Source organism: Camelus bactrianus, chromosome 32 (assembly GCF_048773025.1).
Source record: "Camelus bactrianus isolate YW-2024 breed Bactrian camel chromosome 32, ASM4877302v1, whole genome shotgun sequence".
NCBI classification, from domain to species: Eukaryota; Metazoa; Chordata; class Mammalia; order Artiodactyla; family Camelidae; genus Camelus; species Camelus bactrianus.
Genome location: NC_133570.1, coordinates 6,261,806 through 6,288,940, shown reverse-complemented (window position 1 = coordinate 6,288,940; position 27,135 = coordinate 6,261,806). Strand labels below are relative to the sequence as shown.

Here is a 27,135-nt window from a genome sequence, read left to right as displayed (position 1 = left end):
GGAATATTCTGCGCTTAGGAGGATCTGTTTTGAAAGCTGGTTGCTACTCCTTTCTTCTGTGGCTTGTGGGCATGGGCAGGAAGGTGGCCTCTTTGGGTCTGCCACCATGGGATAAACAGTCATCAAAACAAAAAGTAGCTTCTTATGTTGAAAGTAGGAGAATTAACCTAGTTTCCGGATCGTCACCCAGTATTCTGGCTTTTTAAAAAACAATGTAAGAAACCCCTTCATATGCTCAGGTGGTAACTGGCCCATTTGCAAGTGGAATACCTACCTGCCCAGAGAGCTTGCTACTAAGCTTTCTAGAGAGTTAATTTATAAGTCCTTCTTTTTTTTTTTTTATTAAAATGAAACACTTTCAACGAATTCTTAAAACAGTAGATGATTGTATTAGCTTGCTGTTTTAAACAGCTATTTTCCAGCTGAACAGTAGCGTCTTGTAAATTGCCTTCTTTGTTCTTTAAAGTATGAAGCGAATCTTCTTCCGCCTTGGAGCAAGACTCTTTCTTCCACTCATACAGACAAGTTGTCGTTGTTAACAGCTTTATCAAGGTATACTTTATGTACCATCAGATGCGTCATTGTAAGTGTACAGTTCGTTGATTTTCGTTGTTGTGCAATCATGATCACAGTCCAGTTTGAGAACATTCTGTCACCCCACTAAGATCCCTCGCACCCTTTTATGTTTAATCCCAGTTCCCACCTTAGCCCCAGACAACTGTTAATCTGCTTTCTGTGTCTATAATCTGCTAGTCTGTGCCTTTCCTGGACATTTTATATAAATGGAATCATATTGTACGTGGCCTTTTGTGTCTGGCTTTTCTCACTTGGCATAATGTTTGCAAGATTCATCCATGTTGTAGTACATACTCACATTTTGTTCCTTTTTATTTCTGGTCGGTATTCTGTTGCCACAATATACCACATTTTGTTTATTTGTTCATTGGCAGGCAGGTTTCTGAGGGACGGCTAATACCTTCATTATTTGAATGTTGACTTTCCATTTTCTGTAATCAAGTTCTCTTGTAGGTTCAGGTGGGAATTCTCTTTCAAAGTGAGAACAGAAAATGGCAGTGGAAGTGGTGGAAAGACGATGGACTAGGCGCCACTGGGCAGCGGGGCCACTGGTTGGCAGCATTTCCTTAGCCCCCCGTAAGTTGGAGTGTCTTTGTAAAAAAAAAAAAATTGAGGGGGTGGCTTAGATTAGAATCAGATTTGATTACCAACCTTATTTTTCCTCCATGGACTTTTTGTTTTTGAGAAATACAGCCTTAAAAACAAGTTTCATTGAGCAATAAAGAAGAACAAACTACTGCTATATGCAGCAACGTGGATGAATCTCAGAAACATTACTCCTAGTGAAATGAGTGTTATCCAAAAGGTTACATACCGATTCCACTTACATGAAGTTCTAGCACAGACGAAGCTAATCTATGGTGGAAGAAAATCAGATCAGCTCTTGCCTATGAGGGTGGTTGAAGAGAAGGCTGACTGGGGAGACGCGCAAGAGAACCTCCTAGGAGGATGGTCTTGTTTTATAACAAGAGGGGATTGTGTATACATTTGTCAGAATTCGCTGAATGGCACACTTGAGATGTGTGCATTTTATCATTTGTAAATCTCACCAAAAAAAGAGCCATTAACAGATACTGAACTCAGGGACGAAGTGTCTTGGTGTTGGCATCTTAACTTTGAAATGCTTTAAAGCGGTGGCTCTCAAGCTTTTGGTCTCAGAACGCCTTTGCACTCTTAAATATTGAGAACCCCAAAGAGGTTTTGTTTCTGTGAGTTATATTGATGTTTACTATTAGAAATGAAAACTGAGAAAAATTAAAAATATTCATTAAAGCGCTTTAAAAGATAAAACACCCCATATGATATCACTAATATGTGGAATCTAAAAAAAAAAAAGACAAATGAACTTATTTATAAAACAGAAACAATTGGGAGTTCGAGATTTGTAGCTACTGACTGGGATATATAAAATAGATACACAAGTTTATACTACATCACACAGGGAACTATATTTGATATCTTGTGGTAGCCTACAGTGAAAAAGAATATGAAAATATGTGTTTTCACGTATGACTGAAGCATTGTGCTGTACACCAGAAATTGACACAACATTGTAAACTAGCTATACTTCAATTAATAAATAAATAAATACACAGAAGTAAACAAAAAAATTAATGATTGCTTTTGCATAATTCTAAAAAAATACACCCCATTACATATTAACATAAATAATTTTTTTAATAAAATAACAGTTTTCAAAGACAATGATAAGAGTGACATTGTTTTACACATTTGCATGTCTCTTAGTTAATGCTTAGAAGACGCTGGATGCTCATGTCTGCTTTTGCATTTATCTGTGTCCATATCCCAGGGAAGCCTCACCATACAGTGCTGAGAGAATGAAGTCAAAAGGCAAATAACCTCTTAGTATTGTTTAGAAAATAGCTTTGATATCCTGGACCCAGAAAGGGTCTCAGCGTCCTCAGGGGTCTTTAGATCACACTTTGAGAACCACAGCTTAAACAAAATAAGATGGGTTGATGGCTGGATGGATAGATCAGTAATACAGTAACACCTCAGAGTGTTAGCTGGAGCGTTCAGATGGTAGGGGCATGGGTCTCCTCTGCGCATTTCTTTCAGTTTTTCTGTATTTTTGAAATTGTTCATAATGTTGGAAAAATGAGAAAAAAAATTGCATCATTTAGAGTGGCCACCTGGCTTTATCATGAACAAATACATATGTTTAAAAATATTAGAAACAGCTTTTGGAATGAGGTGCTGACATGTGCTACAACACAGATGAACCTTGGAAACGTTTTGCTAAATGAAAGAAGCCAGTCACAAAGCACCATGTATTGTGATTCTGTTTATATGAAATGTCCAGATTAGGCAAACCCATCAAATAGAAAGTAGAGGAGTGGTTACTGGGGGAGGAGGAGTGGAGAGCCACGGCTGATGGGTCGGGGTATTTTGAGGGGGTGATTATCTTTTTAGATTACCATAAAATGGTTGCACAGTATTGTGAATGTACTGGACACCGATGAACACTTTTAAAAGGTGAATATCATGGTGTGTAAGTTATGTCTCAATAAAGGTGTTTTTTTTTTTTTTTTAAGTCCAGGTGTTCAGCATTATCTGTGGGGACTCTTACTTGGAAAGCACTGGATGATATGATCGTAAAGATCCTAAATATGTTAGTGTCTAGAAATTCCGTGATTCTGTGTCTTCCATCTCTTTGGTGTGCAGTAAATGAGAGAATGATTGGTAAAGTGACCTTCCCTGAGCATTTCCCCTAGATTAAAATTGACTTAGGAAAATTGTCTCTCCAGCTCACCTAATAGCTTGCCAAACCACTCTAAGGTTATCCTGGCAAGACCTTTTTTTCTTTTAACATTGTCTGGGTCGGGGGTCATAAACTCAGATGCCTGCAAGGGCCAGGAAGTAAAGTGGGTCATCGGTAAGGCACAGAGGACATTTGCTATCTTTTGTTTTCTGATTTTTCTTGTTGTTGTTTTGTTTTCTTATCTGATTTTTGATAAAGTCATGGTTACAGAGAAACGTTTCTTTATTATGGAAACCATGCAAACATAAACTGCAATTGACTCGGCCTCCAGGATGGAGAGGCAACAGGGAGTGGTGGGGTCTGTGGTGAACCGGACAGCATTTGCCTGATCTAAACGGGGCAGCCATCACTCAGCTCCAGGTTACTCTTGCTATTTGGAAATGTGAGCCCAGTGTTACAAGATCTGGTATATTTGAAAACTGGAAGAAATCTGAATTTGTCTGTGAGCTCTGCCTTTGCATTTTAGTTCAATTTCTACATAATGTCTGAGTACAGGTGTTAGGAATTCTGGGGGAATGAGTTTAATCTAGGTTGCATCTAGTCTAGAAGTGAGTCTTGGCCCAAGAGGGGAAGGAGTGTGTTGTGCTGTCTGCCATGGGTCAGGCCTGGCACGAGAGAAATCTCGTTAGGTGTTCTCACCTGTAGGTGTACCTTTGTGCTCTGTTTAACGTCACAGGAACATAGTCTTCTGAATGTAAAGTCTAAGGTTGTCTGCCTGGTAAATCCCAGAGGTATGCATGCTCCTCACGGACAGTTACTCTGAGTTGTGAGAAACTAGGGCAATTATTTTAAATAATCTTGACGTGGCGGTGGAGGGTTGAGTCTCCGTTTTGTGGAGTTCTTAGTCTGTAGGCTCTGACTGTTGGCCTTTATTCACCACCATACTTGACTGAGGTGGGCTGTTTTCACGGGGTGGTTCAGGGGTGGAGGAAAGGAATAATTATTTGACTTAACTCCAGACAGTTGACTTGGTTGTAGTTGAAACAAAATTATAACTTTAAGGTAGGCTGAGGAGGCCTCTCTCTTGGCCCTTGTTAAAATTTCTAACCTACACATTTGACATTACAGTATGTGCCTCTGGCTTTGCTTCCCCAGTTGAGTGTGTGTGTGTGTATTTGAAATGGTTGGGAAAGGAGTGGGCTTGCTCACTTTGGAACCCTCCCTCCAACACACACTCACACACCCTCGTACAGCCACCTTGCAGACATTCTTAGAGTTTCCAGCTCTTGGATTTTCTGCCCGTATTTGATCTGATCTATAACAGTGTTGGCAAATAGCATTATGGTTCTTAAATGCCATGACTTTGCTTCTAAGCCAGACTGAAATAGGACTTGTACTTCTCAGGGGTGCAGTGCTTCCTCTGCTGAGCACGCTCCCTGAAAAGTTGAGGAATTATTCTTCTAAGCTTAGGACCTTACTTTTGGGAATTTGACTGTATTTCCAGGCCTCCTTCCAGGAAAAAAAAAATCCCAGCACGAGAGATAACCACGGCCAATTCCCTGATGTTTATCCTTCCAGACCTTGAGGGGTTTTTTGTTTTTCTTTTCTTTTCCTTTTTATTTTTTTTATTTTTGGCATAGTGAATGTATTTTGTTTTTCTGTTTAATAGATTATGAACACCTTTCCAAGCCCCAAATTCTCATCTGCAGTATTTTCTAGTGGCTGAGTAGTATTTCATTAAGTGGATGTACTATTATTTATTGAGTCCCTCTCTGTTGATTGTTGGGAATATTTCACGATATTTTGGTGTAACCCCTAAGGTGTTTCTGGGCCCCTGTTGCATTTATCTGTTACCATGGCCCTGTTTTCTCTGAGAATGTCCCTCTGCCTACTCCTCGTCTCTGACAGGAAGAACCCTTCAGAGCAGGACTCTTGAAAACAGGCAGCCACACTAGGCACCCCACCAGGCTTGTCACACCTCCCACCTGCACCTATACGGTGTGTCCGGAGGATGGTGGTGAGCGGGTGTGCAGCCCGAGTTCTGTGCCTCAGGCTGCAGACAGGCAGGTCAGCTGCGTTGCAGCGTGCCCGAGGCCCGAGCTTGCCGGTCCAGACCCCAAGGCCAGGGCTCCGCACGGGTGCCAGCAGGTGGCTGCTGTAGCTTGGCTTTTTGTGTTCCAAGGGCAGGGAGAGCATCGGGCTCTGTGCAAGGCTGTGTCTGCCGAGCTCACGTGCGACGTGGTGCCGCAGGAACGCGTGTTCCTGCGAGTTCCCAAACAGAACCCTGCTGTGACTTGGTACATGGAAGGAAGAGCTGACTCACCTCTCTAGAAAACAGTTTAAATACTTTGTCCACATCGAGCCTGGAGATCTGATCTCTGGCTTCTTGGCAGCCTCGCTCGTCATTGTGATTAGTTGTGGGGTTTCTGTGGTTCCATCTCTCTGACCACCCACACTGGTGACAGAGTGTGTGCCGGAGGGGCTGACTGAAGACAGGAGGACTTTGGTAATGTTTTAAATGCTGGCTCAGGTCGCTGTGACTCCGCAGGCCCAGTGGAGAGGGTAGGCCGCCCCCTGTGGCATCCGTGCCCACCAGCTCCATTCTCGCCCAGAACTCCTTCCTGTGGCCTCCATCTCCCAGCCCAGCGGCGCTGACCCCAGCCTCCTAGGTCTCTCCAAGGCTGGTCCCTTATTTATTGCACCAGTTTCTATTTCCCTTTAGCTTCAAAATTCATGATCTTTTCCCCCCATGGGAAGCCTTGGCCGAGGACTCTGTTCCATAGGAAAAAAGCCTTCTCAGGAAACCAAAGAGCCCAGTTAATCAGCTCAGCCTCTGGCTTGTCCTTGGTGGTGTCCTTGCCAGCACCTGAGAGCCAGCAGGCAGGTGGTGCTGGGGAAACTCACCTGTGGTGGGCGCAGCCTCTTCCAGATGCTTCTCAGAGCAGCCTGCCGGAAATCTACTGATTACAGTGGAGCTGGCTTGGCCTGTGTGTAGCAGCTGCTTTTTGCCCAGTAACTTTGTTTGCTTATCTGTTTCTGTGCTGATTGCTGGCTCCTTGGAGGTGGGTGTGTTTGTGCAGTGCTTGAGGTGGCTGCCACCGATCGGTAAAGTGTGGGTGAAGTCAGCAGGGCAGGGTGTGGTGTGAAAAATATGGTCATCTTCTGCTCTCTCCCACTCCCAGCTCTTCCCTGAGGGGAGAATTTCTGACTCCTGCCCTCGAGGGCCCAGGGTAGCAGCTTTCAGGCTCCTGTAAAGCTGAGAGCAGCCCCCTCAGCTTGGGAGCTCTCACTGAGGTCCTGGGTGTGCTGCCTTCCCTAACTGACTGGATCAGCAACCCAGTAGCATGTAGAACAACTTGACAACAGCCCTGTGTTCTTTGTTGGCTGGGGTCACTGGAAATACATCAGTAAGTGAGACTTAAATGTGTGCTGGGAGCCCCGGCTCCCAGGTGGGAGATCCATGGCTGCAAAGCTGCCAGCTCCACTGATGTGTCACCATTGAGTGGCAGCTGGCCTGCCTCTGTTGCGTCACATGAGTTGGCTGATGTGGGTTTGTGTGTGTAACTTTTTTTCCCCTCTTTCTAGCATGGTGTCTCCGAGTCATGGATCCCAGGGGTGGGAGTGAGGAGAGGAGTGCAGGGTTTGTTGGGCTGCCGCAGTCTCTGGACAAAGCCATCATTGTTCAGAATGAAGCACCAGTTGGTTTGGTTTGAATCACTCCATCACTCCGGTGCTCAGAAACTGACTGTTTTTTTCCCACAACAGCAGTGATCCTGGGGGAGGTGGGACAAGGACGGCTGCCCCAGAGAGGAACCTGCTTTGCTTTGCCCTCTCTGCTCATAGCACCTTACGCAGTTAGTTAACCATCCAGAGCAGTCATCTCCTGATCAGAGGGCACCCCAGGCCTCTCTGACCCCAGCTGGGTCTGGCCTGCTGTGGCCTCCTGGAATGGAGCTTTTAGGAGTCAGGCTGCTTGCTTGCGGCCTCGGTCTCCCTTGGCACCCGCCTGTCCCGTGTGGAAGACCACCTCCCCTACCTGCTGTGCTGCTGCGCAGCTGGCCTCCCCGCTGGCCTCTAGCCCGCCGTCCATCCCCCTGGTGTATGATGCTTCAGGCCGCGGAGTTAATCTGAAGAGCGAGTAATTCCTCTGGCTGGACTCCCAAGCACAGTCCCTCAAGACTGACCTTCAGTGTTTGGGTTCTTTCTGATGCTGCTTAGGTCACGTTGTCTTACTCTGCCCCTCGTTCAGTTTCATATTTGTGTGGTCAGAGTAGTCATATCCAGCTGTCTTGGTGGAGAGCCCAGCCTCTCGGGTGAGGACAGCAGGAACTCATGTGGGGCCGAGGTGGCTCACACAGTGGTGAGAAGACTGAGACTCTATAGGAGGAACGCAGAGTAGGAAAACCAGTTTTTTCTTTGTTGTTGTTTTTTTTTTTTTTTTCTTTAATGACCCTGGCCCCAGATAGCCAGGTTAAAGGGCTTTTTCTCAAAGATGGAGCTGCAAAGGCAAGAGGAAATTCTACATAGTGGACAGAGCTGGATGGATGGGAGGGTGGTGATGTAAAATGACCTTATCCACGGGGTTAGTTCTTCCTCAGAGATAGTCGTCGGGACCCCCTCCTTGGCGTGGTTGGAGCACAGAGGAATCTATCAATGGATCTAAATTACTTCTTTAGTTCAGTCCTTTGAATTTTGTGGCATTAAAGTTGGGTGGGTTGCTATTAAAGTATGTTGGCAAAAGTGACTCATTTATCTGCCCTTCTCTTACGGACTAGAGCTTCCTTTGGTATAAGCCAGTTTTCCAGATCACCGTTGTTTATTTTGTTAATCATCTCTTTTGTAAAATTAGCCACTTTTAATGGGAAATGGAAATCCCTCCCCAAAGCGTAATAATCTTCACTGCTTTCTTGCACATGTTGAGTCTAACATAACTTGGTTATTTAGAAACCTATTTCTGAATGTTGTTTATTGTATTATTAGCACCATGATAACTTCCTGATGTTCTTACACTGATGAGGTATGTTAGCTTCCCTACTCAGCCATCTCAGGAGCTCGTGTGAGTTCAGTTTTCAAATCTTTAATGATTGTTTCCTGCAGGCTGTTGGCTGCCACTTGCTCTGCAGTGAGTTCGCCGTTTAAGCTCCCTTTTTGTCTGGTGCCTCCCGTTTTCTATTGGTTTGCATAACTTGCTAAATTGAGTGTAAAATGAGAGTAATTAACTTAGTGCGGGTTTAGAGACTCTCCTCTGAGTCAAGTGCGCAGACCTTTATTACCCATCTTGAATTACTTTTACTTACTTCGGCATAACTAAATCAAGCTCCAGATAGTTGTGAGATAATGCTATGCACATAAACTTCCTTTACAGAATAATTTTAAGCCATGATTATCCAGTTATATCACTGAAATTTGTTGACCAGATTGATTTGTTTGTATGAAAGAAATTATGTGGAAATCTTAAGAAAATTAAGCTCTTGAGAAAATTACATTGTATTCTCATTTCTGAAATGTGGCAGATTAAAAAAAAAAACCTCCAAATCAACATGGAAAATAAACTGTGTCCCCTGGCTAATTAAATATAACTTTCGATTAATTATCAGAAGGAAATTCACATTTTCCCCTTTTCAAAATGGAAATAGTTTTATGGAGGTTCCTCTCCAGTCCTCCTTCTTGTATAGAAGTGCATACTCATTGTCAAGTGGAGAATTCAGACATTTCAGAAAGATGGAAAGAAAAGAGAGTCCTCTGAAACATTCTTCATGGATTTATTTACTCTGTTTTGTCACTGTGCCCTTTTTGCTTTTTTTTCTGTGCCCATGTAGGTAAAAATAAACCTGTACCATCATTTTCAGTTGTCTTTTGAAGACAATAAATTCCAATAGATTCTTTAATAAATAAATTCTTTAATAGTTTATGCTTTTTGTGTCCTATAAATTCTTTAGTAAATATAATAAATTCTTTAATAGTTTATGCTTTGTGTGTCCTATTTAATAATCTTGCCAAACTCAAGGCCTCTGAGATTTTTTTCCTATATTTTCTTCAAGAAGTTTTATAATTTTAGCTCTTACATTTAGGACTATGCTCCATTTTGAGTTAATTTTTGCATATGGTGTGAGGTAAGGGTTGTGATTCGGTTTAAGTAGTACTTTGATGAATGTTCTTATTTATAGCTCTTCTCATTCCACTTTCTTAATTATTTTCTAAAGATAAACTCTTAAAAGAAAATTGCAAGATCAAAGAGCATTCACACTGAAATCTTTAGTGTATGTTGCCAGACTGGTTTTCAGAAGTTGTAGAAAAGACACCCTCCAGAATGGGAGTAAATATTTTCAAATCATGTATCTAATAAGGGTTGTGTATCTAGAACATATAAAGAACTCTAAAATTCAAAAATAGAGACAACCCAATTAACAACAGGCAAAGGACTTGAATAGACTTCTCTCCAAAGATACACAGAGGACCAAGAAACATATGAAAAGATGTTCAACACCGTTGATCATTAGTGACACGAAAATCAAAGCCACACTCAGACGCTGCTTCACACCCACTGGGATGTGATAAATGTTGGCAAGGAAGTGGAGAGATTGGAACCTTCTGCAGTGCTGGTGGGAGTGTGAAAATAGTGCAGCCGCTGTGGAAAACAGCCTAGTATTTCCTAAAAAAATTAACCATAGAGGTACCATTTGCCCCAGCAATCACACTCCTAGGTACGTACCCAAGATAAATGAGAGCACATGTCCATACAAAAACTTGTGCACAAATGTTCTTAGCATCATTATTCTTGGTAACCAAAAGGTGGGAACAACTCAAATGCCCATCAATTAATGAATAGACAAAATATCTATATAATGGAATATTAGCCATGAAATGGAATGAAATATTGCTCCAACATGGAAGAACCTTGAAAACATGCCAAGTGGGAGAAGCCAGTCACAGAGAACCACACAGTATATGATTCCAGTCACATGAGTTGCCCAGAAGGAGCACATATATAGAAACAGAAAGTGGATTAGCAGTTGTTTAGTTTTGGGAGGCGATGACTCAGGGTTACGGCATGTTTTTTGAGGTAGTGAAAATGTTCTAAATTTGTGGTGATAAGTTGCACAACTGTGCAAGTATACAAAACCCATTGAATTGTACACTTTAAATGAGTGAACTGTTATGGTGAACTGTATAATGTGAATTATATTCCAATAAAGCTGTTACCTCTCAAAAAAGAAAAAATTGTACCAACTAATATTGCCACCAGTAGTGTATAAGAGAGCCTGTTCCCCCACGTCCTCTGCGGTTCTGGGTTGTCCTGACTGTAATTTTAAAATTTAAATCAGTTCTATTGAGGTTTAATATGTAAACAATAAAATTCACGCTTTAAAATGTACAATTATATAGTTTTGATAAATGTGTACACATGTGTAACCACTATAGTCCAGATACAGGACACTTCCATCCCCCAAGAGGTGCCCTGCACCCCTCCCAGGCGTTCCTCCCCATTGCCCTCTCACTGTAGATTAAATTTGTCTTGTGTCCTGTTTAAATGGAACCATATAGTATATACTTTTTGCCTGACTTATTATGTTCGGCATGTTTGGGGGACTCATCCATGTTGCTGCATGTGTCAGTATTAGTATTCTGTTGCATGGATATACCACACCTTGTTTTATCCATTCACCTGTTGACAGACGTTTGCCTTGTCTTCATTTCATTGTTTTCAGCTTTATTATGAATAAAGCTGCTATGAATTTTTATGTATAAGCCTTGATGTGGACGTATGTTTTCATTTCTCTCGGTTAAATGCTGGGTTGTATGTAAGTGTATGTTTAACTTTGTAAGAAACTGCCAAACTGTTTCCCAAAGTGGATGTACCATTACAAAACTTTTTGTACCGTTATTACTGTACATTCAAAAATCTTTGTTAATCCTGATAGCCAAAAAAAAAAAAAGGCATCTCTGGTGCTTTAATTTACATTTCTTTGATCTCTAGTGTTTTTCGTTTCCTGAATTTGACTACTTATTTTATATTTGTGAATTTTCTTTTAGTTCTTCTGATTTGTTCTTTCTTTTTTAAGTTGGGATGTGATCTTTTTCCAATTTTTTCTGCCAACTTTTTATTATAAAGAATTGTAATAAATATAATAAATTTATTTTTTAATTAAAAAAATTTAAATTAATTTTTTTAAATTTAAAAATTACTTATTATAAAGAATTTATTATAAAGAATTGAAATGATAGTGCAGTCATCACCTCTCTAACCACCACCTATACCGCCCACATTTGTTACCTTTTGCCATATTTGCTTTATGTATCTGTCTCTCTTCCTTTCAGATGGTTCAGGAAAAAAATGTTCGAGACATCATGCCATTTTATTCCCAGAAATAAAGGCATTCCCTTTCGTAACCATTATGTCATTTTCATACCAAAGAAAATATTAATTCATATAATATACAGTCTATATTAAAATTTCTCCAGTTTTCCTCAAAATGTCCTGTGGTTTTTATGAATCAGAACTCAGTCGAGGCTTATACTTCGCATTTGGTTTTCATCTCTTTAAGTCTCTTCTGATCTAGAAAAATCGTTCTGCCTTTTCCCTCTTGGCACTGGCTTTTGAAAGTGATCAGTCCAGTTGTCTTGAAAAGTGTCCCACATTCTGTCCTTGTTTTTTGTTGTTTAACATGTTCCCCTGGGCCCTGCATTTCCTGTGAACCACTTGTAGGCCCAGAAGGCCTGATTACATGGAGGGTCAGCCTTTTTGGTGAATGAGCTTCCCACTCAAAGACACACAATGTTAGCAGTGCTAAATCTGATCAGAGCTGCCGGATCTCTTCCTTGTAAATTATGTTTTTCTCTCTGCAATTATCAAGTGATTTGGGGAGCTTAACTGATTTTATAGAACTCCTAGGGCAGTAACTTTTTTTCAGTCTCTCCCTCAGTTTGTCACTTATCTTCTAACTTTGCTTGTTGATTTTTTTTATTTAGAAGAGATTTTTCACTTTTATGTGTTTAAACGACCAATAAGGGATATCTTTCCAAAACTTCTCTTTTCTAAGCCCTATTCTCTCCTCCTTCTCTTCTTCCCTCTCTTTCTCTCCCCTCTTTCTTGTTCTGCTTTACTTCAAAAACTAGTATGACAAGCTAGCCCTTCCTCCTGTTCTGTCATCTTTTTGGACTATAGATTCAGAAAATTCCACCGAACCCAGTTGTGAGATACGGACACACTGACTTTCCCATAGCTCTGTCTTCTTTCCCCAGGAATATAAGTGCTGTGGCAGATCCCAGCCCGCTGGTGGGGGTGGGGGGCAGCAACAAGCTTGAGGCTGGTCCTTAAGGCTGCAAACAATCAGTGCTCTTATCTTAACTCCTGTCACCAAAGCTAAGGATGGAAGAGGGAGGGGACCAGAAACCAAAATGTCTGATATTTTGAGAAAGACCTCTTTATTCATCCTGCTTGAAACCCTTTTCTCTACATTTCCTTTCCCTGGTTAACTTCTCCCCATCCTGGAGACTCGGCTCTGGCATCCTACTTGAGGAACCCATCCTGGACCCACTGATGCCGTTGAGCGCGCCACCATGTGCTTCCATACACTTCACACATGTCCTCGCTCCCTCGAAGGAAGGCATTTCTGTCCTCCCTGTTAGCTTGTGAGGTCTGGTCCAAGGGCAAGAGCCCAGGACCGGCTTTGTCTCCCGGTCCTCCTTGCAGAGAGCCTGACACATCGCAGGCTCTTGGTAAACATTGCCGGGAGGCTTCACTTCCTGGCCCGCAGATGACTCCCTCCACACAGTCAGGGATGCACTTGCTTCCTGGTCGTGAAAGCAAGGTGGGCTCGCAGGCTCTTTTTTATTGAAACACGTTCCTGTCTGTACCTTAGAAAGAGCTGAGGAGTTACAGCTCTGGCCTTTTCCTTCTTAATTGTTCCAACTGCCTTCTCATCATTTCTCACTTGGTGTCTTTCATTATTCTTTATTTTTCTAGAGTCATAGAATTGTGGGCTTTGAACTGAAAGAGTCTTGGCCGTCAGTGGCATTACCAAATATATGAGCCCACAGGCCTGTCCGCTTTCCCCCGGAGCACCTGCAGGGTTAGAACTGCACCCTTGGCCTTCCTCTCCCCCTTCCGCCCTCTCCCAGGTACCCCCTTGCTAGCCTGGCTGCATGGTGCTCGGCCAAGGCCACTGCTGTGAAGGGCGCCTAAGGGCTGAGGTCGGAGGTGAGTAACCAGCCCCTGGAGGCATTTTCTCGTTGAGGAGGCCGGGAGTGCAGGGGATGGGAGGCTTCAGTTTTGTTGAAGAGCTGTTCGGCTTTTCTGCCTGCTGCCACTAGTTCATGGTGGAGAGTGAAATGGTGCTGATAAAAAGAGAAGGACACTGTATCTGTGCCGTCCATATGCTGGGATTCGGTCGCGTTTTCATTGAAGAACCATGTATCTGATCTCTACCTGGTAGCTTTCTCTTGCTCTCCAGGACCTTTGCTCATCACCCAGCCTTCACAGTCATTCTCTCTCTGTCCCCTGAGGTGAGTCATGGGAGGGTTCACTGCTGTAGCCTTTAATTGTGCTTTGTCACAGCCCAGGGTCAGAACAGCTCTGAACACCATGGGGAATGTCCGCTGGAAGCGTGAGTCCATTTATTGAGAACCTTGTGTCCCAGACCCTGTTAGTTCGTTCTAAGTACCTTCTTTATTTGATTCTTATCACAGCTCTGTGAAATGGGTTGTTTTTCTTTTTCCCAAAGAAAGTGAAGTTCACCAAAGGCCAGATGTGTGCCCAAGGCTGTGTAACTGGCAGGTGGGGACACCAGGAACAGGTAACAGAGTGTTTAGGGGAGCATCTTTCTGAGTAAAAGCTTCTGCTGTGCTTCAGAGTCAGCCTTCTCGGGAGCACATGGTGAAGCACCGTGAAGGTGGCCTGGCCTGAGATTCTGTTGAAAGACGAATTTTTATGACATCAGGACAGACACAGAAGACAGGATCAGATTTCCTCAGTGAAATCCAGAATTTTGACTTCAGAGGAATCAGATGTTATCCTTCTTTCTTATGCCAAAAAAGTTTGTAGGAGGCCCTTGTAGGAATAAGATTCTGAAACTTTACAGTTAAAAAATCACTTTAAATGGTTGGCATCAAGTCCATTCATAAGTACCTCTCCCCTATCCCGCCCCACCCCCAAAGCACACTGGTCCCCGAAGATCCGTGGAATAAGGAGCACAAAGCTCTCTGCCTGTCGTACCACAGGCTCCTGCCCACCCACTTGTTGACTTTGTGAACATGGAGGGAAAATCTCAGCCTTCCACAGACTTCAGTTTTGAGAAAATAAAATATTCATCACTTTCTGTGTTGACTTTTTCCCCTGCTCTGTGTTTGTTTAATTATTTGCGCCTGAGATATTCTCCTTTTATTTTTGCCTGTTTTCCCGGGAGGCCTGGAAGCTGGGGTAAATGAAAGAGATAAGTTACCCTGACCTTGATTTTTATAGCACTGTGGTAACTAAAGGTGTGTTTACCCTCTCATGGAGCCATAAAAAACATACTTCTCTTTTTCAGCGTTTGCAGCAGCAGTTCAGATGGGAAATAACTGTGTGGCAGGGTTCATAATATATACAAGTCTGAGGTTAGAATTGGGATATGGTAATAAATAGAAACTTCTTTTTCCCTTCCACCAGTGTGTTTAAGTTTGGTTTTATGAGGAATGAGTTGTTGCTTCTGACAGAAAGGGCATAGTGAAAATGAGTGTATTGGAAAGAAAAAATGCAGGTGTTTTGAATGCGATAAAGATGTGAAATGTGCATAAGCATAGGAGACGGTCAGCAGAGGAGCCGCGCGTCTCGGCGGGGTCGTGTGGAGGCGCACAGCGTGTTTAAAACAGAGACGGACCTGCCTGTTACCTCCCTTGTCGCCCGCTCTCCTGCTCACCCACGAAGCCTCTGCCACGCGGAATGTTAACAGCTCGCATGGGAGGAAGATAGAGGTTTGGGGTGGCAGCTGATTCTCAGCAGCGGATGGGAAGGAAATTCTCTGTAGCAGGCAAAGAAAAAACAGATCTTACTTTGGAATTTCGATTATGTGCGGAGGGTTGTTCAAAGTTTTTTTTATTTGTCTATATGCTTTTTAAAATCCTCCTCCTCAGAGATAAGCCAGAAGTCTGTGGTCACGGTGAGGTGTTATAGATCTTTCTAGTCGCTCTTTTGCTTAATGGTAGCCGGTGTTACCCCAGCACCCCCCTACTACGGGTGCCTCTCCGTTGTACTCTTTAGGGCCAGCCTCTCCCTTTCTGGGACAGAAGGGAGATAGTTTTCACGCTGGCGTTCACTCAGCACGTGCTGTGTGGTGGCACTGTGCCGGGCTCTGGCGGACAAATCAGATGGGGTTCTTCCCTCCTCGTGGAAGATGCAGTCTGGTTGTGGAGACCCCCAGACCCACACGCAGTGGTGGCAGATCGTGGTGGGTGCAGGGTGTGGTGAGGTCAGAGCGGACTCACTTCCACCGAGTGCTGTCCCGGGGAGACAGAGGAAGATGAATGGGGAGAACCCATTCGGGGGGCGAATTCTCTTCAACAAGACACGTGTTATCCGGGTGGTTCTGCCCTGCCAGGTCGGGGAAGGCCAGAGGGGGAGCCCAGAGAGGACGGCTGGAGGGACCTTGGCTGCCGGCCCTGTGTAGATGGCGCCCCGTCCACCTTGCTTCTGTCGCAGCCACCACGGACTCCCGACCCAGCACGCGTGTGGTCGTGTGCCTGCCCTTCATTCCCTGGAGAACCTGAACTGCATGAGCACAGGGACCTGGTTTTGTTCGCTGCTATGTCCGTGCACCTAGAACAGGGCTAAGTAACCAGGATAGTGTCATGAAGAAAGCAGCGCGTCAGCCACGTTAATCTGGCGACAGCATTCATGCTGTGCGTGGCCCACGTGCAGCCTGAGGAGGGTCCAGTTCTTATCATCAACCATTTTACACAGGACGTTATGGTAGGTGCTACCTAGCATTTACTACTGGCTCCAGCTTCTGGCCCCAGAAAGGTTAGAATTTGATACATGTACCCATACCAACTTCAGTTAATTTGCCAGGAAGTCACTGTGACCCTAGTTGTATTGTCAAAGTTACTGTCAAAGGTTTGGGGTTTCAAATACAACAGAGAACAGATTCCATGGGTTTTCTGTTTTCTTTTTTCCCCAACTATATCAGCAACCATTTTTTTTTAATTTCTTTTTTTCCTTTTTCAGTTTTATTAGGTAGAATTATTACAGTTCGACTGCACATACATATTATATTGCATATAAATACTTATATACAGTGTAATGCATTTTTTTTAGTTTACATATATGTACTGATTATTGCTTCTAAGAACAGAATAGAGCTTTAGCTTTTTAAACTTACATAGTTATCAAAGAAATAAAGCCAACTGTAAAATAAGAATCAACAGAATGTGGTAATCCAATCATAAAGGACAGTCAAATGTGCTGACACATATTCAGGAAATCAATCATCTTAGTTATAAATAATAAGTAGTTCATTTGTTCTTGCTATTATTTTTTAGATTCCTCATAAAAATGATGTCATATGGCATTTTTCTTTCTCTTTCCGGCCCACTTCACTTAGAATGACAATCTTCAGGTCCCTCCATATTGCTGCAAATGGCATTATTTTTATTATTTTTTATGGCTGAGTAGTGTTCCATTGTATATATGTATCACATCTTCTTTATCCGGTCATCTGTTGGTGGACATTTGGGTTGTTTCCATGTCTTGGCTATTGTAAATGGTGCTGCTATGAACATTGGTGTGCATGTGTCTCTTTGAATTTTATTTTTCTCCATGGGCTTTATTTAATAGTCAAAGTTGACTTTTAGAAAAGGAGCCGGTGCTTTTTAAAGCCTATTTATAGGTCTTGGCTACCTGGAGAGTTACCTTATCCTTTGAAATGCATCAGACAGTTTCAGATTTCTCTGCCTTTTAAGTAGGTTATGTAGCTGGCAGTGCCTTGAAAATGGCTAATAATGGTGATAATAACAAACTTATTTCTCACCAGTCTTCATAGGAACCCAGGAACATTAGCAGGCATGATCTATTCCTATTACATCTCTGACGGCCAGTTTCTTGACTCCAGGTGTGTGCTTTGGCCAGAGACCTCTGTTAATTTACTTCCTCTTTGCACCAGGTGTCTGCAGTGGGGTGGAGTTTTTTATTCTTTATATAAAAATCGTAACCTTAGTGAATACTTGAACCTACTAATTACCTTTTCCCATAGGTGGATAAAAGTACGAGGGAAAGGCTGTATTCTTTGAGGGTAGTCAGTTATTCCTGGTACTGAATATAATGCAAACGTCTCACTTACATCTGTGGCTTGGCTACGCTGATCAGGGTGAGGGTGGCAGTTACCATATCAGCTAGGTGGGGCTGTACTGAGTACAATAAAATGTGAATAGTGCTTGTGTTTGGGTGTGTAACTATGTGATTTTGTTTTGTTTTGCTTTTTAAGTATTTTGATTAGAAATGTGAGGGGCATATAGAATAGCAGACCAGACAGCTTCAGATTTCTTTTTAAATAGGTTAAGTTGCTTGAATAAGTAGAGAAACATTCACCTATCTAGGATGGAGATGACCCTACCCACAGTAACATATTTATTAAGTGCAACTCCAGTCAAATAGCAAAATTGTTTTCTTTTGAGATTTGACAATGTGATTGTAAGGTTGGAACATGGAGGAATAAATAGGCAAGGATTCTAAAATTTGTTTTAAAAAATGATGGGAACCATTGCTACCTAGATGTAAAGTGTGTATCGCAAATTTGTAACTGTTAAATCACTGTAATACTAGCACAGGATTCGACATGAATCCGTGGTATGAGGCCCCAGTATGTTATAATTTAATCTACGTTAATAGAAGTGTCATAAATTAGTGAGGGAAGATGTGATAATCAGATAGTGAGCTGGATTTATTTTGGTGAGCAGCGTAAAAAACTAAGTTGATTTTTTTCCCTGGATGAATCCGAGTTACATGTAAAAAGTGCAACCATTTAAAACATATGTGCAAAACACCAAAAGAACCAGGGTATTCAGAAGTGGTCCCAAGTCTTACATATGAGAATGTGGTGTATGATGAAGATGGTATTTTAGTCTAACAGGGGAAAGATGGATTGTTGAGTAAATAGGTGGGAACTGCTGACTGAGCAGGATCCCAGTATCTTCATAACACCATAACAACTTCCAGATGGAGCGAAGAACTGAATGTAAAACATGAAGCTGTGAAAGAACTAGAAGAAAACATAGATAAGTGTTTTCAAAGTCTTAGGGGTGGAAAAACTCTTTTCAGTATGACACGAAAGACGGAAATGCAGAAGACAGGACTTTGAGAAGGGAAGGGTGTCACCCAGTGATGGAGCACATGCATAACACACAGGAGGTCCTGGGTTCAATCCCCAGTACCTCCAATAAAAAATAAGTAAACAAATAAGTAAGTAAACCTAACTACCTACCCCTCCCCAATTTTTTTTAAAAAAGGAGAAAGGACCTTAAAATCTTGATTGCATTAATAAAAATTCCAACTACAATAGTAATAACAAAAACCCACTATACGTTAAAAAGTTAAGTAGAGTGAAAAAGCAAAACAAAAGCCCTTGTAAATAGTCAAGGCAAAGATGATAGCCCGCTCGGGCACACTGACTCTGCTGTGTGTGTTGCAGACATTCCCACCAAATTAAGAGCTCTCTGACAACAGAAAAAGAGCAGAAGACATGCAGACAATTAGCATAAAAAATCCAGTGGCTAATGAACATAAAAAGATACTAAACTAAAAAGTTAGTGAACGAAAATTTTGCTTGTAAGATTAGCAAACATTAATAATAACTAATATGAGTAATGGTTTGGGGAAATAGGCACTGTTCACTGCCATTAAGAATGTAAAGTAGTATAAGCTATGAAAGATTCTTTGACTGTAACAGAATTATAAGTGTACACATACCCTCTGGTTCAGCTTTCCAGTTTCTAGGCATTTATCTCACAGAAACACTCATGCAGCTACACAGACATGGAAGTAGCGTATGTTTATCGCCGCATTGTTTATAACAGTGAAAAACAGAAATAGCCTGTGTCCTTTAACATAAACAAATGCCTATTATGGAGAAGTAGTTAAGTGGATTGTGATAAATATATATAATGGAATATTCTGTAACCAGTAAAGGTGCTATACAACTGTATTTATTGGCATCATGAATGCCTGTGACATGTCAGTGGAAAATGGGTTATAGAACAAAGTAACAATCCCATGTATTTAAATACTAGTTTTATTCATGTTTTTATCTGAGTATATATACACATGTATACATAGGTACTTAATCAGATAAATACATATTTCAAGGGCTTAGGGCCACCTGCAGGGTTCGAGGGAACAGTCCGGAAGATTTCTGTCACTTCTAACACCATCTGCAGGTTCCCAGAGCCATCCCCAGGTTCTGTAGTCGCTAGGACTCACAGAACTCACTGAAAGCTGTTACACTTTTCCCTGCTTTTCTCAAGGACATGATTCAAATTAAATCAGCCAAGGGAAGAGACGCATAGGACAGAGTCCAGGAAGGGTCCCGGCGTGGTCGTCCTCTCCCAGTGGACAGTGTTCGCTCCCTCTGGCCACAGTGTGTGACAGTGCCCAGGGAGCTGACAGTGCCCAGGGAGCACTGCCCGCCAGGGGCGCCCACCTGAGTCTCAGGTGTTCAGAGTCTCTGTGGGGCTGGATCACTTACTGCCCGTGTGGCTGACCTCTAGTCTCCAGCTCCTCCCAGAGGTGGCTGATTGCTTTAGCCATCGGTCCCTCTGGAGATTGAAACTGATGCCCCTTGGTCCAGAGCCCCCTTCGTAAATCACACTGTGAGGCTGTCCTGGGGCCAAAGCTCCAGGCAAATGGAGATACTCCTGTCAGACGGGACATTCCAGGGGCCTAGAGGTCACCCCCCAGAAGCTGAGGGCAAAGGCGAGGGTAAAGTTGGAGAAGGTTATTTCTTTACTGCACGGTGCTATCACCAGCATGTGAACGGCGGTTATTCCTAGGTGGTGGAATTGCAAGTGACTTTGCTTTTGTTCTTTGTACTGTTCTGTATTGTTTGAATTTTCTTTCGGTGTGGGTATGTAATGTATTTAAAAATCAGTAAGACTAAAAGAAGCTTAAAAAGAGATTAAAATGAAAAGTAACTTAATCTCTGGATGGGGTGGGTGGGCAGGCAGGGAAGCGATAAAAGAAACTCTAAAGACGAGTAGATATGGCTACACAAAAAGATAACCTACTGATTCAAAGACATGCTATAGAAAGAAGTAAAAGCCAAAAACCCCAGGGGAAACGTTTGCAGAAATATCACAGAGTGTTAATATCTTTAGAATTATAGTATTACCAATGTAAAATTATAAAAAAAACAACAACTAACATTTCAACTAGATCTGTCGTCTAGGCACCAGCAGTGTTCTAGAGCTGGCTTCCTGGTGTTGAGATTGTGCCGCAGCTGGGAAGGCTGGGCTGAGGGCACATGTGCCTCTGTACTATTTTTGTGACTTCTTGTGAGTCTATAATTATTTCAAAATAAAAAGTTTTTTAAAAGACAAAAGACACGAAAAGACAGCTCATAAAGTAAGAGAGATACATGGCTAATGCACAGATTTTTTTTTAATTATTAACAAGTGGAGCGAATTGAAGTGAGACACCGCTTTTTCCTGTTGTAAGTCTGGTCCCGTCCTCAGTCTGGAGGAGTCGGGAACAGCCTGGGTTCTGGATTTAAGTTGACTCTGCTGGCAAATAAACACATGATTATGGCTTTGACTGGTGCCCTGCCCCAGTATCCATGCTCCTGCCTGGATGTCTGGTTATGGCTAGAATCTGACAGGGAACTCCAGGCTTTAAAACTCAGCAGCACACCCAAGGTCAGCTTCAGTGTTAGGCTCGGTGCCCTGGAGTCCCTCCATGCCAGGCCCAGTGCTGTCACACCTATTCTGGCTCTGCTGGGTGTAATGTGGACATTGTCACCATTCTCTCGAATGTGGGCTCAAACAGCTCCATCACCCATGCAGAAGTGGAAACCATTGCTTGAAAGTGGTGTAAGCGTGGTGGTGTCTGTCCCCGGTGGGAGGCCAGGACACAGCCACTGTCCTCCACCGTCGGGGAGTGGAGTCTGCACACCCCTGGCCCAATCTAGCCGGGTTTCAGCTCCGTCACGGTGTTCTCAATTTTGATGGTCATGGAAATGATCAATCCCTGCTTCTTACACGGAACGGATCAGTCCTCACAAACGTGGTCACACTCCTCAGCAGACACATACCTAGACCCACTAGCACACCCACACCCGCAAGAGTGCTCTCTCACACACATAGCCCATGAGTACCATGCACACTGCAGCCAGCCCATACACCGCACACACCGCACACGCCACACACCGGTCATGCGTGCACACATGTCTGCTCACCTTGTCAGGAGGACGGACCTGGAATGAGGACCTCGGGAGCCTGTACCCTGCCTTGCTGCCATCGCCCTCCCAGCCTGCTTCTCCAATAGGACTTTCTTTGAATGTATTTCAAAAAAAAAAAAAAAAAAAAAAGATCCCAGGTGCCCAGGAGGAGTATGAGTTTGGGTGCAGGAGAGAGGACCTACGCCTGGGCGCAGGAGCAGGGCATGAAAACCTCCCAGGCTTTCTCTGGGCGGAGGCCCTGCCTGGGCAGGTGGCCCGGGGTGGAGGGCCCATGGCTCCAGGGCGATTCTGCTAAATGCGGCGCCCTCCTCCTGCCATGCCTCTCGCAGGGGCTGCTCCCCACGCCTTGGCTCCTCAATGAACCTTTGTCTGTCTGGAGCCTGTTAGTTTTGGCTCCTAGCAGCCTGTGGAACCAGGCCCAGCTCCCAGGAAAAGCCAATAGAGACCGCTCTTTTGAAGAAAAAGAACTGGAGTCCTGGAAGAGAGACCAGTCTGAACATTATTCATCCACTCACTCATTACAGAAACCACTTAATAACCATTGTCCTCATATTTGGATCTGGTGCACAAAAATGACTTGTGCACAGATTTTATATCTGCTCATGTGATTAATTGTCTTCCCTCAATTAACTAGACACCCTATAAGGTCTTGGACTGTACCTGGTCTTTTTCGCTTTCTTATTTTGAAAAACTAATACATTCCTTTGTTATATTTAAACAGTATAAAATGGTAAATAGTGAAAACAAACTCTCCAGCTGAGCCCCCTTGATTCTCCGATTCAGCTCTCCGAAGGGAAATCACTGTTACCGGTGTCTTGTGTATCTTTCATGAGATTGACTGGTTGTCTCCCTCCCTGCCCCTCCCTCCCTTCCCGTGTGTGTGTCTGTGTGCAAATCTCCCTGTTGGAAACACAAATGGTGGGCATCCCGTGCACGGTGCACCTTGTTTTTTCTCACTTAATATGTCTTGCCGATCTTGCCTGCACATCAGCACGTGTAAACGTGGTGGTTTCCTTTGATGAGCATCCAGGTTGTTTCCAGCCTTTTGCTGTCGCAAACAGCGCTGCAGTTTGATGTCTTTGTGCCCATGTGCAAATGGGTCTGTAGAATCAGCTCCTAACAGTGGAACCGAGAGTCAGAGGGATGTGCCTTTGAAATGTTGATAGACAGCTGTCTGCTTGCCCTGCAACAAAGTTCACGGTTGTTTCTGCCCATCGTTCTGTCCCCAGTGCCAGCGGAGTGACCAGACCTCTCCCCCTCACCTGGGAAATAGAACAGGAGTCGGTTCACAGCAGCACTATTCACGATGGCTCAAAAGTAAACAACCCAAGTGTCCTCAGCAGATGAAACAACAAACAAAATGTGGCCTTTCCAGCCAATGGAATATGACTCAGCCAGAAAAAGGAGTGAGGCACTGATACAGGCTGCTGTGTGGGTGACCCCTGAAGCGGCTGTGCTGAGTGAAAGGAGCCAGACATAAAAGGCCACGTATTTTATCATTCTGTTTATACAAAATGTCTAGAAGAAACCAGTCCATAGAGACAGAAAGTAGATTAGTGGTTGCCAGAGGCCAGGGGAGGAAGCAATGGGGAGTGACTTCTACTGGGCACAGGGCTTGCTTTTGGGGTGATGAGAACGGAACTGCAGGTAGGTGGCAGGGATGGTCGTGCAGCGTTGTGAGTGTACTCTGTGCCTGCAGTGGACACTGGAAAATGGTCAAAATGGTAACTTCTATGTTATATGGATTTTACTACAATAAAAAGGATTCCGCAGATGCTGACTGAAGTATTTCCTTTATTGTAGATCAAGCTGAGGATGTGGCTTGTAAGGGAACCCCAGATTGTCATTCCAGGCAGCTCCAGGTAGCCGCGGACTAGGAGAGTCCTCCCCAACCCCGAGCTCTCTCTGTGGGAGCAGAACAGGGGCGGTGTGGGCCCCCAAGAGGAAAGGAGAGGGCCTGGACCCCGCAGCCCCACGCCAGTCTGTGGCCCACCCACTCCACCTGGCTGGGAGGGAGAAACGGGAGGGTAGGAATGTTTTGCTCGTAGGTTTCCAGGAAGCACCAGGAATAGCCAAGAAACAAGCAAATACAGTTGCATGCCCAGATGAATGGACTCCACCCCCATCTGGGCCCCACCGTGTTAGAACCCAGAGCCCTCGCCTTTCTTAGAATGGTTTGACTGGGAGTTAGGAGCTAACCCTACCTGGGACCCACAGAACCCCAAACCCCCGCCCCAATCCCACCCTACCCTCTTTTTAATTCCAGCTCCTGTCTGTGCAGGGCTCACACTTTAATTTCCACTCCAAGGCAGTCTCTTGCCAGACCTCAAAAGAATTCGGTTTGCAAGTTGAGTCCAGCAGCAGTTTTGAGAGAGACCTTTGTTGTGCTGTAGACTTCCTGCTTCGTGTCACGAACTTGTCTTCTAGGAAGGGCGCCTGTGGCAGGGTGTGTGATGGGTTTTCTTTATGGAAAAGTTTAGCACTCACTTAGTAATTCCGTATTTAAACACACCTCCCACTTGCCAGGCACCGTGCTGGGATGAGTCAGACCCAGACCCTGGCCTTCTCAGAGTCAGGCTGGGAGAGTGGGGGGTGTGGATCGGGTCATTGTTCTGCTGGGGAAGCCCAGAGGGCCTTAGGAGCATGTTGGAGGTGGGTGTCGGGGTGAGGCCAGAGGAGGGCTTTTCATTTGTTGGGAAGCCGGTAGTCTCAGAAATTTTGGCAGTGTGTTTCTGGTTCTACTTTAAAGAAGGAATATGGTGTCCCCCTGATTCAGACTAAGAAGCTCCCCAGTCAGCCACGTGTCGGGGGCGAGTTGCGTTGGGCAGGTGGAAGGGAGAGGAGATGCTGTGCTGGGGACACTGCTCTGGGGAGCTCCGCCACCCGCTGCAAGTTCCCACTTAGAACTTCTTAGTTCTAACCTTCCCAGTATGTTCCATGGGAAGCTAGACTTCAGGTACCTCCACAGAGAGTTGTCGGCGGATGTCTGCACAGGGAAGGCCTCCGCTTCTCCTCACTGCGGCCTGACAGTGACATCAGCACATCAGAGGCTCCGAGAAGCGCACCAGTAAGGAAACTGGAACGTGCCCCGCACTTTCCTAACAGCTGTGTGTGCCGTCCTTTCTTCCCTGGAATCCCCGGGTACCAGAGGGCTGTGTGTGCTGCCTTTTCAGACCTTGTCTCCACGCTTCTGTGAGGAAGGGGCAGTCCAGCGCCCCAGAGAGTCTCCGACTCCCTCCTTTCACCCCCTCCCCTCCTGCGGGCTGTTTAGGTTTTGGTTTTGGTTTCGGACCTGCTTCTTTGTGTTGGTTGAGCGCCGCCTGTTGGCTGTATCACAGAAGCCTGGGATGCCGGGTGACAGCTGGACATGAACGTCAAGCAAGAGGGAAGCAGCCCAGCAGCTGAGGAGGAGGAAGACGAGACCCCAGCCCATACCCTGTCAGATCTGGTTCCGAGCCCCCGGGTCTCCTCTCTCTCCACATCCCCCCCCCCCCGGCATGGTGGGTAATCATGCTGTTGCTGTCACCTGGAAGGCGGTCTTGTGGTCACACTGGCCGCTTTGTGTTCAGTGTCGAGCAGTAGTGAGGGTGGGTTTATATCTAAACCAGTGGTTGGTTCCTAACGGGACGTGGCAGCACCAATGGCTCTCCTCCCAGGAGTCGTCATTTGCCGTCCCATCCCTCCTCCTGCTCTGTCCTCCGCAGCCCTCTCTGCAGGTAGAGAAGCCGGGGCAGGATTCTGGTCCTGCTGTGCAGACAGAGAAGGGGCTGTTTGAATCCTGGCCTTCCACCTGAGGAAGCTGTCAGTTACACCTTAAGGGCATAAAAAGATGGGGACAGTTTTCTGTTTTGTTTTTTCCTGGAACCCCCCACCTGGCCAGACATGGGGTTGCTGGAAGATGTGGCGGAGGAGGGGAAAGAGGGTCGGTTTTGCCCAGAGGTGGGACCTGACGTTCTCTGGTGAAGCTCTGCTCTCCAGCCTGGCCTGGAAGCACGTCCCCGCTCCCCTCGCCGCCTCCCCCACCTCCCCGGTCTCCAGCCGTACCGGGTGCTTTCCCTGCCTTCGCTCGGCCTGTTTTGCCAGCATAGGCCTCTCCTTCTCTCCTTGGTGTCGATAAAATTTCCTTATTCTCTAGACCTTAGCTTAGACGTCACCTCCTCCAGAAAGGCTCTCATGACTCCTCAGACGGGGTTGGTCATGGTGGCCGTGTTCCCACAGCCCTTTGCTCTTGTTTGAGACACTCAGCACATAGGCAGGACTGACACGCTGTACGAGGGCCAGAACCTCATCCGCCTCGTCCGTCCCTTTCCTTCGCTTCCAGTGGGGGTACAACACACAGTAGGCACTTCACGTTTGTTGAATGAGTAATGGACCCAGGCCCTGCCTTCCCAGCATTGAAGCAGGGGCTGCATGGGGTCAGGGCTGCCCTTTGCCCAGGTCTGTGTTTGCTGATACCGTGAGCGGGCACCTGGGTGTCAGCTTTTCCTCCTGGGGAGGAGGAGGAGCCCATGGCAGTGGTGCAAACACAGAAGCAGACGCTGCAGGTCAGGGGGTGTTGACCCGGGCCTTTCGGTAATAACTTAAATCCGGATCATTGAGGTGTTTATTAGTATCTTATGTGTATGTTTTACTTTAGGGTTTGCGTGTCCTGTATGTCTAAGAATGTGTGTACCTTTAGTCCTTATTAAGATACCCTGGAGGCGGTGGTGGTACCGTGATTCCACACAGGAAACTGGCATGTCCGAGCAGTTGGGTGACCATAAACGCCCACAGGCAGTGTGCGACCGGGCTGCAGCGGCTCCGGGACACCGGGCCACGGGCCGGGGGGGCGGAGGGAGAACGGAGGGAGAACGGAGGGAGAGGTGCCTTTGGACTGGGGAGAGGAGGGGGAAGAGGGTGTGGGGCTGGCTCAACAGCCCTGACCCTTTGAGCTGAGGCGGCTGCTGTCTGTCTGTCCCTCAAGGGCTTAGGGGATTTGCTGTGACATTTTCTCTGTGGGGGTCATGGCCTTCTGGCCTATAATCCAGAGCCTGGCCCGGTGCTGACTTGGGCTGGGGGAGGCATGAGGTTTGCCAGGTGCGCAGCCAGGGGCTTCTGCTTTATACACCAGGTGTTCAAGTTCAGGTAATGTTTATCACTCGGGCGCTGTCTTCGAAGACCCCGGCTGTTGTGAGACTGCTGGCACGTCTCTGCTTGTCCCGTGGGATTTCCGAGTGGGTTTGGAGAAGCGCGGGGCTGTGGCCTGCGGTGATGTAGAGCCCACAGAACCCTTTGGTGTGGACCAGAAATAGTGCCTCGCCCATCTCAAGCCAGCTGCTCAGAGGTGGCTCCTGGCACAACCCTTGGGAAGCTCAGCTGTCTGAGAAGGCTGTGCCCCACGCAACAGGCCTTGCCTGCTGTTAGCTTTGTTTGTAAGAG

General features: G+C 45.1%; 1 protein-coding gene across 3 annotated transcripts in view; it reads left to right on the top strand.

Moving 5' to 3' along the window:
- MLXIP (MLX interacting protein) overlaps window positions 1-27,135 on the top strand; it is a 53,355-nt gene that overhangs the window by 8,870 nt on the left and 17,350 nt on the right. The window lies entirely within an intron of this gene.